Source organism: Chlorocebus sabaeus, chromosome X (genome assembly GCF_047675955.1).
Source record: "Chlorocebus sabaeus isolate Y175 chromosome X, mChlSab1.0.hap1, whole genome shotgun sequence".
NCBI lineage: Eukaryota > Metazoa > Chordata > Mammalia > Primates > Cercopithecidae > Chlorocebus > Chlorocebus sabaeus.
In genome coordinates this window covers 49,643,158-49,658,230 of record NC_132933.1, presented here as the reverse complement: position 1 = coordinate 49,658,230, position 15,073 = coordinate 49,643,158, and the positions used below count along the sequence as shown (strand labels likewise).

The 15,073-nt window shown below is 37.0% G+C and overlaps 1 protein-coding gene across 6 annotated transcripts in view; it reads right to left on the bottom strand.

Moving 5' to 3' along the window:
* RAB9B (RAB9B, member RAS oncogene family) overlaps positions 1-15,073 on the bottom strand; it is an 85,425-nt gene that overhangs the window by 16,017 nt on the left and 54,335 nt on the right. For 3 of the 6 annotated variants that reach the window (XM_037988969.2, XM_073013495.1, XM_037988967.2), the window contains exon 2: positions 11,302-11,370. The exons of the other annotated variants lie outside the window; for them this stretch is intronic. The gene's annotated coding sequence lies outside the window, so the exon portion shown is untranslated. The remainder of the gene's footprint in view (positions 1-11,301; positions 11,371-15,073) is intronic. 6 annotated transcript variants of the gene reach the window in all.

The following is a 15,073-nucleotide window of genomic DNA, read 5'->3' as shown; positions in this document are numbered from 1 at the left end:
GTGGCACAGTATGTGAATTCTATCTCAATAAAGTTGTACTAAAAGAACTCTAAGGGGGAAAATAAGAGATCTGGAAGTGGAGTCTATAGACAAATCTATAGATTAAAATAAACCTAAATAATTCCTTAGGGTTCTCTTTTAAAGCTAGCCTGAACATTGCCTCTCCATTAAACTCTATAAATCATTAAAACAACAACAACAACAACAACTCTAGCGACAACCTAAGAGACATATTAACCAATTGAATGTTATTTCCTTTCCTCGAGAGTTCTAATCCTTATTTATGTATGGATCAAACAAGCTTAGAAAAAAGATAGTCAGGAAAATTTGAACACTGGCTGTATATTTTATGATATTAAGTAATTGTTCATTTTCGTTCAGTTGTGATAAAGGTATTGTGGTTATGCTTTAGAAAAAATTCTTATTTTTCAGAGATACGTACGGAAATGCTTGTGGCTTAAGTGACGTGATATCTTGGATTTGGTTAAAATAGTCTGGTGACTAGTGGTCGGTGGTAGAGGTTTAGATAAAGCAAGGCTGGACAGGTGTTGAAACTGTGTGATGGGTGTATACACGATTATAGTATACTCTTTATTTTTGCATATATTTGAAATGTTCATAATAAAAGAAATATGAAAACGGATGATTTGATTCTATTTGCTTCAGCCTACGCTTGCAAGATCTCCTCTGACTATTGTTACTTTGGTGCATTAATTCCGGAATGGGTTATCTAGAGAGTGGACATGAGAATCCAAGTCTCTGTAAAAGATGATTCCCCATTGTACATGTGGATAAATTGGGCACATGACCATCATGAGCTTGATTAACATGTATCAGTCTTCTGTAAGCTTTTGAAACTTGCAAAACTAAGGATAATATTTTGGCAATTCACCAGTTTTCCCATCGTTTGAAGTCCCCCTTTAATAGAAAACCTGCCACAATCTGATATCTTCACAATTCACTATACAGACTCTTGGTTTTGCAAGGATATTAGAGATCATCTAATCCAGTGATTCCCAAACATATCTGCACGTCAAAATCACATAGAGGATTTACCAAAAACGCAGATTCCAGATCCCTGCTCTTGAAATATCTGCAGTGGGGCCCAGGAATCTATATTTTTAACAAATTTTTAAGGGAGTTCTAATAAGCTGGCCCATATTCAAGCATTTAGGAACCATGGATTTTTTTCTAGCTTCTTATGGATTGCAGGAATCCCTTCTACAACTCCTTTACTTGTGGGCTTAGCCTCTGTTTGAAAAATGACCTCAGGAGTAGCCCATTCCATTATTTAGATAGTTTGCTTTGTTAAGAAGTTCTTCCTTATAAAGTGATGAAATCTGCAACCTCTAACTCCCATTCATTTTGGTACTAGTTCTGAACTCAGAGATGGCAGAGAGGTTTTGTAGAAGTCTCTCTTAAGGAAAAATAAAGTCAAAAATACAAGTTTCTTCTTTGAGGATGGTGAGTAGCTTCTAAAGGTAAGTTGCTTGTCAGCAAGAATGCAGGTTAAATAGAAAAAATTCAAAGAAAATACAAAGCTTAGTGCATTGTGCAAGAAGTCATTGTTCACTAAGACACTAACAATTTCTCTTTTTTTCCTCCTTTTTTTTTGTTGCCATGAGTCCATAGAAATGCATTTTTCTTTTAAAAGATAATATTTTTTTAGGGCTGAAACATTCAGTATTTTACTTTCTTTTCCTTTTGAGAACATTACAGATCTATTGTTTCATAGTTTTTCCAAATGCTGCAAAACATTGTTCAGATGAATATTTAAGTCATAATGTGATGTTTTGTGTGAAAATTAATGTTTTAAAAATTTTGTTGGCTAATGTAAAACATCCAAAGTAAACCTGTGCAAGTTTTATTAAAGAAAGCATTGTCTTCAAAGCCTACAAAATGTCAGTTTATCTAGATACTAAAGTTGTAGTTAAGATAAAATTTCATCTTCCTATTGCCTTGGAAATAAAAATGGTTTTCCTAAATTTTATATACAGTATAAAAGTTTGTTGCTTAATTATCTTTGACAGCTCCACCTAATTTGCCAATTTAGATCAATTGATATGTACTGCCTAGATTACAATGGGAAAAATGTTGTGATATCTGCTGTGGGGATAGGAGTCGGATGGTGGCAATCTGCACACCATCTACTAACCAGTGCAATCCCTCTTCAACATAACAGACCTCCAAATATCTGGGCTGCTCTCATATACCCTCTAAGTTTTCTTTTCCCTAGGTTAAGCATCTGCGAGAAGACACTAACCAGTCTTCATGTGGACCTGGTTTTTAGATAGTTCATTTTTCTCTTCCCTACCAAACACCCACAATTTTGTCACTCTTCCTCTGGAAATATGGTGCCTAAGCATGAGGTCAATACAAATATGTTTCTACCACACATATAATATTAACAATAATTTCTGACAAGTTACTTGTCTTGCCTTGTCAATACTTGTTTTGTTTCATTTCTGGTCATTTCTCCCATTTGTCATGGTCATATAAAATTATTATTATATATTTTAAGATTCTAGCCTTCTATCCCAGTTTGGTTTCATTTACAAATTTAGTGAGCATATATATATACATATATATATATATGTATATATATATATATGTTTTGTTTTTTTTTTTTTGAGATGGTGTTTTGCTCTGTTGCCCAGGCTGGAGTGCAATGGTGCTATCTCGGCTCACTGCAACCTCTGCCTCTCGGGTTCAAGCGATTCTCCTGCCTCAGCCTCCCAAGTAGCTGGGATTACAGGCGTGCACCACCACGCCCGGCTGATTTTTGTATTTTTAGTAGAGACGGGATTTCACCATGTTAGCCAGGCTGGTCTCGAACTCCTGAGGTCAGGTGATCCACCTGCCTCGGCCTCCCAAAGTGCTGGGATTACAGGCATGAGCCACTGCGCCCAGCTGAGCATGTTTGTTTTTCCCCCCATCATTTAAGTAATTAATTCATCCATCTAATGAACAAATTTGAGTGCCTATTCTGTGGCTGACTCTGCTCTAGAATCTAGGAGTATGATGGTGAGCAAAAACAGGCATGGCACCTGATCTCCTGAGTTTACAAGCTAGTGGATAGAAATCTAAATGCCATAATGTGTATCGGACATCAACAACATCAAATAACATCAGTTATTACAACGAGGAAGCTAGGGCAGTGCTGTCTTGGAAAACCATAAGGATGCTTTAGAGGAGAAGTCTTGGAAAACCATAAGGATGCTTTAGAGGAGAAGCAGCTCTGTTTAGATGGGAGATATTTTCATTGACCTGTAATTCACTGTAAAATTTAACACTTGCTGAAAAAAATAAAGTTTTACATCCCTATCAAAGAAAATATATTCAATCTTCTGTCAGTGCAATAACCCAAACACTCAAGCATTCAGTTCCTAGAGTAGGAAATACTATGTATAAATTCTATACTATAGATAAACAGCAAACATACAGTACACTAAGCCACAGACTGGAAGGGATGCTGAGGGATTCATAGTTATTGTTAATTAAATTTATTAAGGGGGCTAGGATAGAATATGGGTGAAATTTCGTTCTATTGCTACTTGGAAGAGGCAGTTGACCTCATGGAAAATGCATGGAACCAGTTGTCAGCATGCCTGGGTATTGGTGCTGGCTAACTTTGCCATATAGGATATATGAGAACTCTGCTAAATCACTTGACTTCTTGGCCACAATTTCTTCATTATAAAATGAGACTAATATTACCTACCCTGAAGTCATTATTATGTTACTGGGACCAGCTAACTGAGACAAAGTCCACTAAGCACCTTGGAAAATGAAAAGCAGTACAAATATAAATTTCTTACATTAATTAGTCATTGTGTTTTTATTCTAGACAGGGTAGAAAGATGCCATCCCCGTTAAAGAGTTCTGTACTTCTTCCATAAGGGAATTTTACAATTTGTATAATGCTTTAAAGTTTCGAAAGCTATTTTTGAAAAAAATCATGACCCTCTCTCCCCAAAATCATGCCAACACATGACCAAATGAAGATCAAGTAGAAATAGTTATTTTTCTGATGAATTTCAGTCAAAGGTAAAATAAAGTAATAAAATACTTCATCTTTTGAAATACCTCTTACTGCATAATTATTCCAGTTTGTAGGAAAAGTGTATGTCAAGATCTTTTTGTTAGTATTCTACGTTGTCTATACACTTTTGATACATTTGTTTGAAGCTTTTCTAGGGCCAACATGAGCAGAAATATAACAGAAGTATTTTTTGAAATAAAAGCAAAATTTAACATAATATCACTGATTATGGGAAGACAACTGTTGGCACCGAAATTACTGAGGATGAGTAAGTTCATGGAAAAACTCAGTCTTCAAAAATAATGAAAAGCTTCAGGGTTTGGAAGATATAACCAGTGGCCTTCAAATACATCCCTCTTTCGAGATTATCTGTCTTTAGCATTCTGAGTTATGAGCTCAATGCCTTCTTGGTCATTTGCAAGGTAGCAGACAGCAAATACCAGGAAATATGACGTTACTTTGAACTTGTGCATTATATGGTATTAGTACTGGTGATGATGCCAACAGTTTAAAATACACTTCAGGTGCACCCACTGCCCCCTTCTCTCTTTCACTCCCAACTGCTACCACAAGATAGAAGAACTAGCACACTAGAACAAGCAATGCAGATTTTAAAAAATGATAGCTATAATCTGAGCCAGTGGTCAACATCAGCCTCACTTAGAAATTGATCAAAGACTTGCATCAATTCACAGAGCATTTATTAAAAAGATCATCTGAATCTCAGTAAGACCAAGGAGTTTTCTGGCATTTTAACTCATTCTATTCCCATCCTCTCTCCTCACTTCTATGGTAACCTTGAAAACCAACAACTCACAATCGCACTGAAAACCAGCAGTCTTGCAGTCACTGAAGGGGTTGGAACAGGATTGGAACACTTCCAAAGCCTCATTCCCAGAGAATTGTCATTATTTGACTGGTCTGGCAGTTTCCTGGAAATCCCCACTCACAGAGTTTCTCTGTAATTCACCTGACTCAGAGCTTGCTCATAGCAGAATACTCTTTTCCTCAGAGCATTTGTCTAAAACAACCAGTAGCAATTGTTTAACACTGCAGTTGCCTGTGGTAATGATAACAATGGGAGAAAACAAGAAATTGACATAAAAACATAGAAGGAAAATCTGAGGAGTGAGATGTCTGTAGGTGGCATTAATCATTTCAATAGACACAGGAAAAGTAGCTGACAAAATCCAACACCCTTTCCTTGATTAAAAAAATCAACAAACTAGAAGAATAAAAGAAATTCCTCAATCTTATAAAGGACATATATGAAAAACCCACAGTTAGCATCACACTTAAGGATAAAAGACTAGATGCTTTTCATCTGAGGTCAGGAATAAGACAAGGATGCCCACCCTCATCTCCAATTTAACTTTGTATTGGAGGTTGTAGCCAGGGCCATTAGGAAAGAAAATGAAGTAAAAGGCATTCAGATTGGAAAGGAAGAAGTAAAACTATTTTTATTTACAGATTACATGTTCGTAAATACAAAAAAGTCCTAAGGAATCTATTAAAAAACTACTAAAGCTTGCAAAGAATCTGAACAGACACTTCTCCAAAGAATAGCCATTTGTCATAAGAAAACATAAAAATGGCCATCAAATATGAAAAATTGCTCAACCTCACTAATCATCAGGGAACTGCAAATCCAAACCACTATGAGATATCACCTCATACTCACTAGGATGGCTATAATAAAAAAAACAAGCGATAACAAATTTTGGTGAGAGTGTGAAGAAAGGAGAACCCTTGTGTACTATTGGTGAGAATATAGGTTGGTGCAACCATTATGAGAATCAGTATGGAGAGTCCTAAAAAATTAAAAACAGAACTACCATATGACCTAGCAATCCTACTCCCAGGTATAAACTCAAGGGAGATTAAATCACCACATTAGAAAGATATATGCACTCCCTTGTTCATTGTAGCATCATTTGTAATAGCCAAGATATGGAAACAACCTAAGTGCCCGTTAATAGATAAATGAATAAAGAAAATGTGGTACCTACACACAATGGAGTACTATTCAGCTATAAAAAGGAGACTTTGCCATTTGCCACAATATGGATGGTACTGGAGTACATTATGCTAAGTGAAAGAAGCCAGACATAGAAAGAAAAATATTGCATGACCTCACTTATATGTGAAATCTTTTTTTAAAAAGGTCAAATATATAGAGATAGAGAATAAAACAGTGGTTACCAGGGGTGGGGAGATATAATTCAAAGGATACAAAGTAGCAGACATGTAGGATGAACAACTCTAGAGAGTGAATTATACCATAAAGACTATATTTAATAAAATTGTATTGTATTAGAGATTTTTAATAAATAGATTTTAGCTGCTCTTGTCACACACACATAAGAGTAACTATGTGAGATAATAGGTATGTTAATTTACTTCACTATAGTAAGTGTTTTTCTATCTATACATATCCCATAACATCATGTTTTATACCTCAAATATAAGCAACAAAATTTATTTTAAAAATGATTAAAGATAGTAAGTGTGTTCAGAAAGGTTTCAGAATAAAAGCCAATATATAAAAATAAATTGTGTTTGCATAGATTAGCAATGAACAATCCAAAAGGAAAATTAAGAAAACAATTCCATTTATAACAGCATCAAAAGGAATGAAACACTTAGAAATAAATTTAACAGAAGTTCAAGATGTGTACACAGAAAGCAACAACACATCACTGAAAGAAATTAGGGAATACCTAAATAAATGGAAAGACACCTCATGTTTATGGATTGGGAGATTTAATATTGTTAAGATGGTAATACTACCCCAACTAAGCTATGGATTGTACACATTCCCTATGAAAATTACATCTGCCTTTTTTTTTTTTTTTTTTTTTTTTTTACAGAAATTGACAAGCTGATGCTAAAATTTATGTGGAAATACAAGGGACCAAATTAGTTAAAACATTCTTTTTTTTTTTCATGTACTGGAATAATGTCTGTTGTTGTTGTTGTTGTTGTTTTAAATTATTATACTTTAAGTTCTAGGGTACATGTGCACAACGTGCAGGTTTGTTACATATGTACACGTGTGCCATGTTGGTGTGCTGCACCCATTAACTCATCATTTACATTAGGTATATCTCCTAATGCTATCCCTCCCCTCTCCCCCGACCCCACAACAGTTCCCCGAGTGTGATGTTCCCCATCCTGTGTCCAAGTGTTCTCATTGTTCAGTTCCCACCTATGAGTGAGAACATGTGGTGTTTGGTTTTCTGTCCTTGTGATAGTTTGCTGAGAATGATGGTTTCCAGCTTCATCCATGTCCCTGGAAAGGACAGGAACACATCCTTTTTTATGGCTGCATAGTATTCCATGGTGTATATGTGTCACATTTTCTTTATCTAGTTTATCATTGATGGACATTTGGGTTGGTTCCAAGTCTTTGCTATCTTGAATAGTGCCACAATAAACATACGTGTGCATATGTCCCAGTAATGAGATTGTTGGGCCAGATGGTATTTCTAGTTCTAGATCGTTGAGGAATGGCCACAGTGTCTTCCACAATGGTTGAACTAGTTTACAGTCCCACCAACAGTGTAAAAGTGTTCCTATTTCTCCACATCCTCTCCAGCACCTGTAAAACACTCTTAAGAAAGAAAAACAAAATTGTAGGACTCACACTTCTTGATTTCAAGGCTTACTACAAAGCTACAGTAATCAAGATAGCATGGTACTGACATAACAATAGACATATAGACCAAATGAAGTAGAATTGAGAGTTCATACCTAAATCATAAGATTTATGGTCAATTAATAATATTTGTGATACAGAAAACTTAAAAATACCAGGCATGAGGGTTAGATTAACAGAATCTATCAAGAGAGAGAACATGGAAGACATAGGAACTTCAGATAGTAAGCTCAGTTATCTAAGCAAAGAGTATTCCTTCCTTGACCCTCCCCACTCCTAAGGAGATTCAGCATTGCTCTATTTAGCCAAGGTCTTTTAAGGCCTGTGGCAGAGGTTTTTGGCCTAGGGTCTACGAATAGGATCAAGTGGCAAATAAAACCTCTAAAATTCTAAATAATAATTTATGAATGTATTAATCTCTGCATTTTTCCTAGGGAAAATTTCTACAGCTTTCATCAGATTCTCAAAGGGGTTCATGACCAGAAAAGGTTAATAATCACTCACTGAAGGGTCCTTCTCTGGGATTTAGGCCAGCCACCAGTCCTGAACTGCCCTAACTGAAATGTAACTGGGTAACTTACTTGGAGCAACTATTTCCTTAGAGCTTTTCTTGGTGCTATGAACAGACCTGCTTGACACTGGCTTTGGGGCACCTTTTAAGTATTACATAATGTACCTAAATCCTACCTGGTCTTGTTCTGCTGCCATGACTTATGCAGACCTGGTATTGCCCATTACTATGATGGTAATTTCCTGCCTCATCCTGAATCCTGACTAGATCTGTGGTAGTATCACTATCATGCTGATGTCACAAGCACAACCTTTTTCTGACTATTCTGTCAGGACACTTCAGTCATCCTAGATTGATGAATTAGGAAAATTATTATGTCATTGACAAAAAAATTTATAAAGCAGGAGTGGAGGGAGAACTGCTTCAAAAGAAGTTGCTGAGTTTCTTTGTAGACTTTAAATGATGGTAGGACATATGATTAGAAAACACCAGCCGATGCTGAGTCATTTATGTCTATTGCTTGGCCCCTGTGAGAACCTGAGTTTGTGAGCACTGGCTATAACTGAATCCTTGGGAAAATCCGTTAGGGGACTGGAGGAGAAAGAGGATTGTTTGACAAGATCAAGAAGAAAAAGTTATACAGGTGAGATCCTAAAGAAGGAGACACTGCAAAATCTTGGATAAGGGTTCTAGAAGAGCATGAGTGAAACAATTAGCTTTGGATAAAAGGAAGAAAGTTTCCAGTATCTAATTAGAGACAGAGACTCTTGGAGTTCCGAAGACACCTAGCCCATCACTGTCATTTTCCAGGTTCATGGTATATTAAAAGAATAATAAAGACATGTCAATACAGGGTCTAAACATTGTGAGATGTTTAAAATGTTTATATTTAACATACTGACACTTCTATCACCACCAAAAGTTCCACATAATGTAATATAATATATTTATGAAATAAAAGATTTAAAATGTAACCAGTAATATTCTTTACTGTCTATAGTTTAGTAATAAGACACAAGTTTAAAGTTGTCTAATAAATTTCATTTTCTTTAATATTGTCAGTTTATGTTGGGAATTAGGACTAGACTTTCTGAATTTATAATCTTTCTGAAAAAACATTAAAAGTCTAAATAGAAGCCTTCAATAATATGAGACTGGTCAAAATGGTTTTTCCTTTTTTAGAGATGTGAGGCTTCTGAAACTGTAGGAATAAAAGGGATGAGGGAATGAGTATGCTGGTCTTTTTTCTGATATATGATTTATGAACACAGTATATCTTTTTTTTTTTTTTTTTTGAGACAGAGTCTTGCTCTGTCTTCAAACTGGAGTGCAGTGCAGTGGCATGATCTCGGCTCACTGCAACCTCTGCCTCCCAGGTTCAAGCGATTTGCCTGCCTCAGCCTCCGGAGTAGCTGTGACTACAGGTGCGAGCCACCACATCCGGCTAATTTTTGTGTTTTTAGTAGAGACGGGGTTTCACAATGTTGGCCAGGATGGTCTCAATCGCCTGATCTTGTGATCTGCCCACCTCGGCCTCCCAAAGTGCTGGGATTACAGGCGTGATCCACCACACCTGGCCAGCATATAGATTTTTAGATCTTAAAGGAACCTTAAAACCTAATAATCAAAGCTAAATTTGGTAATTCAGATTCTCGTTTTATCACAGACAAGGAAATTCAGAGAACTTCTACAAATTTATGTTACTAGTCTAGACTCAAGATGAGAAATCAAGTCCTCTTCAGAGTTCTCCAAATTTGTCTGATCATATGAATCACCAGGGGCCTTGTGAAATACGGATAAAACAAATTCTATCCACTCTGACCTACTAAATCATAATCTTGAGGCATGGTGCCTGGGAATTTGTGTTTTAACAAGGCCCCACAGCAACATGAGTGTTTATGATCCGGTAATATTGGGGGACATTGCATCTGGTTTGCAACTCACTCATCTTTCCATCTTGACACTTGCCCTTCATAATTGCCACAATTTATGGCATTTTAAAGACTAAAATGCTCACATTTTATAAAATTAATTAGGCAGAGGGTTTTGAATAGTGAATGAAGGCAAAGTTGTGGACTTAACCTTAATCATCCAATTTACCCTAATTTATGTTCAAGTTGAAGCACTTCAACTTTCAGTCTGTGTCAAATTATTGTGAGGTTGATTTTCATAAGGGTTCTTTTTAGCATGGCATTTGGTTTCTTGAAATCTGAAGACCTCTTGGCTACAGTTAACCCAGTGTATGCTCAATAATCTCTTCCTGGAGAATGTAAACATTCCATTATCCAGTCACCTTTGAAAAAAGACCACTTTCACCAAAAAAGAGACTCATAACTCACATTTTATAGATGATGAAATGGGCACTCAGAGAAGCTAACTGATTCACCCAAGGTCATATAGCTGTACTGTGGCAGGGCCAAAACACAAACCTGTTCATCTATCTTGTGTTGACTGAGCATCTGCTTCCCCTGGGAAATACACTCACTGATGGGGATACAAAGGTGCAGAAGACTTGGTCTCTACCCCAAAGGAAGCCCGGGTCTTCAGCTGCAAAATAAGTGAGACAGCCTGAAGATGCTGGGCCAACACTAATGTCACTTGAACTTCATCAGAGCAAGTAGCTTTTAATTTTGACTCCCATATTTATTAAAACAGTCCTTGGGACTGTTTCAGAAGAAAGAGATGTTGCAAAGTGTTATCCTAGAGAATTCCTTTGCTTGATCTGACGACCCTTACATATATTTATATTGTCAGTTAAAAATTGGGAAAGTTCACATTTAAAAAATCTAGACTTCTGGATTATATTGAAAAAAGAAAACAAAAACAAAAACACCTCAAGATCTCTTCTTACTGGACCAGCGTTCCCTTGCTGTGATAATTCTTTGGAGGTAAGGCGCTATTGCCTACTTTATTTGGGCTGGTGCTAGCCAATTCAACATAGTTCCTAACCAGCACCTTTTACTCACTCCTACTGCTTACCCTATTCCCAAAGTAATTAAGTTGGCTAAGCCTGGCAACTAACTTCCGGGGCCACAGTTGTTGTCTGAACCATGCTTGACGGCAGGTGGCAGCAGTAAGCTGTTTTATTACCGTTTCTCCTCCAAGTTGGAAGGATGTACTGCAGCCCCAATCGGCTTCAGCGATTTTTCTTTCATTCCTCTGAAAAAACAAAACGAAAACCCAAGGTCATCAGGTTTTAGTTGAGTCATATTTTGACAAAGTAAGTTATGAAAAAGAGATTTAGTGTTAGTAGTGAGAAAAAGCCCATTGTGTGTAATAGGAATCTACCAGGAAAAAAAGCTGGCTGGCTACCAGGAAGAAAAGTCTTGAAGCTGAGAGACAGGGTAAGCTGACTTGCAGCCACTAGTTGGGGAATCTGTTTCTCACACCACATAATGAAAATTAACTCAGATAAGTCATAGGCCTAAATGTAAGAGCTAAAACTTTAAAACCCTTAGGAAACAAAACCATAGGAGTAAACGTTTGTGACCTTGGATTAAGAAATATTTTTTTAGACATAACACAAAAGCACAAGCAACAAAAGAAAAAAATAGAAAAATGAGACATCAAAATATAAGACCTTTGTGTTTCAAGGTACATCATCAAGAAAAGAGACAGCCTCCAGAATAGGAGAAAACGTTTGTGAATCATTGATCTCATAAAGGACTTGTATACAAAATATATAAAGAACTCTTGTAACAGTACAGTAAAAAGAAGACTGACCCAATTAAAAATGGTTAAAAGATCTGAATAGACATTTCTCCAAAGTATACAAAAGTTAATAAGCATATAAAAAGATGTGCAACATCATTTGTCAACAGAGAAATGTAAATCAAACAATAATGAGATACCACTTCACTCCTCATGGCTAAGGATGGCTACTTAGGATGGCTAAGATACAGACAATAACAAGTGCTGACACTGATGTGAAGAAATGAGAAACTTCATAACTGCTGATGAGATTGTAAATGGAGCAACTGTTTTGGAAAACAGTTTGGCAATTTCTCAAAATGTGACCCGGCAATTCCATTCCTTGATATACAGCCAAGAGAAATGAAAACATGTACACGCAAGAGTTGTACACGGAGATAAATAGCAGCATTTGTTAACAATAGCCAAAAGATGAAAACAACATGTCTATCAATTGGTGAATGGATAAACAAAATGTGGTAAGCAGTGCCCCCTTATCTGTGGTCTTGCTTTCTGTGGCTGCAGTTATCTGTGTTTGTAAACTTCAGTCTGAAAATAGTAAATGGAAAATTCTAGAAATAAGCAATTCATATGTTTTAAATTGCATACCATTCTGAGTGTGATGAAATCTGGCATCATTCCACTCTGTCCTTCCTGGGACATGAATCATTCCTTTGTCTAGCGTCTCCACACTATATGTTACCTGCCTGCTAGTCACTTAGTCATCTCAGGCATCATAGAGCTTATGTTCAAGTCATCCTTATTTTACTTAATAATGACTCCAAAATGCAAGAGTAGTAATGCTGATTCAGATATGCTAAAGAGAAGCCATCAAGTGCCTCTTTTGACTCAAAAGGTAAAAGTTCTTGTCTTAATACAGAAAGAAAAAAGATTGTATGCTGAGATTGCTAAAATCTATGGTAGGAATGAATCTTCTGTCTGTGAAATTGTGAAGAAGGAAAAAGAAATTTGTGCTAGTTTTGCTGTCACACCTCAAACTGCAAAAGTTATGGCCACAATGCCTGTTAAGGGCTTAGTTAAAGTGGAAAATTCATTAAATTTGTGGGTGGAAGACATCGATAGAAACATGTTCTGACTGATGGCAATTGAGTTTGGTACCATTGAGGTTTCAGGCGTCCACTGGGAGGCTGGAATATATCCCCTCCAGATAAGGGAAGTCTACTGTGTATCCATACAACAGAGTATTATTCAGCCAGAAAAAGAATGAAATACTGATACATGCTACAACATGGATCAACTTTGAAAACATTAAGCTAAGTAAAACAATCCAGTCACAAAATAGTTCTATTTATGTGAAATGTTCAAAATAGGTAATTATACGGCAACAAAAACTAGATTAGTGGTTGCCAGGGGCTGCAAGAAGAAATTGGAGTGACCCTAATGGATATTTATTTTTCCTCAGGAGAGTTGCGAAAATATTCTGAAATTAGACTCAGCGAACATACTAAAAGCAACTGAAATATACACTTTTAAAGAGTGAATTTTATGGCATGTGAATACAGTTATTCACATACAGTTATTTTTTTAAAAAGGGAATGAGATGTTAGTCCCTTGCAGTGTGTCAGGATCAATGGTAAAAAAAAAAGTTTTATGACACTGAGGAAATATGGTTCAGTGTGGGTAATTTTTAGGTGAATGGATGTGGGTTAAAGCAGCTGTGACTCTGGCTCAGACCCCCTTCTCTGGAGGGTCTTTCTTATAACCTGGCTTTCTGTTGGGTTCCATCTTTGAGAAGTCCTGGCAGGAGATCTGTGAAAGGAAGGCAAAGGTCAGGGTGTTTAGTCACTCAGCTCACTCCCTGCAGGGTCTCTGTGGGATGGCTAAATTCACAATATTTAATAGATGACTCTCTCAATATCTCCACCTCTCATCAACTAACTTTGCCCACATCCTCTCCTCCCTCCTACAGGACTAGCAGTAGTAATAACTTCACCATTATTCATCTGGGGTCCTCTACTATCCCTCGTGATTTTCCTATGCCCTACCCACGTATTTCATAATAGTCCTTTTATTAAATTTTCCTAAATTGTCTCATATGAATGTGCTATCTGTTTTTTTGCTACCACTCTGACTAATACACTCATTAGCCTTCACATCCATTATCTCAGTTAATTCTCACCACAACGTTATGAGGTAGATATTACTATTAACCCTGTCTTACAGATTTGCAAATATGAGGCTAAGAGAGTTTAAGTAACATGCCCAAGGACCTTCTGACTCTAGGACTGTGGCTTCAATACACTATATGGATTTGTTTCCATTTTTTTCCCACTCTGGTGGTATCCCTGCATCCAGATCCAAGCAATCTGATACACTCTGACCAGTTTATTCTTCCCAAAACATTCATCCAAGGCCCTCTAGGATCTGGCTCCTGTCTATTTTTTATCTCCCCCTGCTTCTTCACTGTACAAGTATTCCAGTCAAGCTAAACTGAGCTATTCAATTTTTTCTAAACACACCTTATTAGTCCTACCTCATTCTTGTAATCATAAGGTGCCCCAACCCTGGATTTCTCTCCTCACCCCAGTCCCATATTCTTCTCTGTGGTTTTCAATTTTCCTTTTACTTTGAGGCCCAACTGAAATCCTCCTTCCTCCACAGAGTGTGGCTAATCCTGGTCTGCCACTTTCTAGTAAGTGACCTTAAGCAAGTCATCCTAACCTCTCTGAGTCTCAGAGAGTTTGAGCGTTAAATCAATTCTTGGTCCACTGATCTCAAAATACTAATATTTACTGTTCTCAAAATGGCCACCTAGCCTAGGGACTCTTCTTCTCTTCAACAACTTGATCAAGTTTTCACAGTGTTGTCTTGTGTTAAATATCTGCTTTTTTTAAATGGTTGCATAGTATGTGAACCCCTTTCCAATTTGGAGGACTTGTCCATTGCATTTTTTTTTTTTTTTTGAGATGGAGTTTTGCTCTTGTTGCCCAGGCTGAAGTACAACGGTATGATCTTGGTTCACTGCAACCTCCACCTCCTGGGTTCAAGCGATTCTCCTGCCTCACTCGGCCTTCCGAGTAGCTGGGATTACAGGTATGTGCCACCACGCCCGGCTAATTTTGTATTTTTAATAGAGACGAGGTTTCTCCATGTTGGTCAGGCTGGTCTTGAACTCCCAGCCTCAGGTGATCCACCCGCCTTGGCCTCCCAA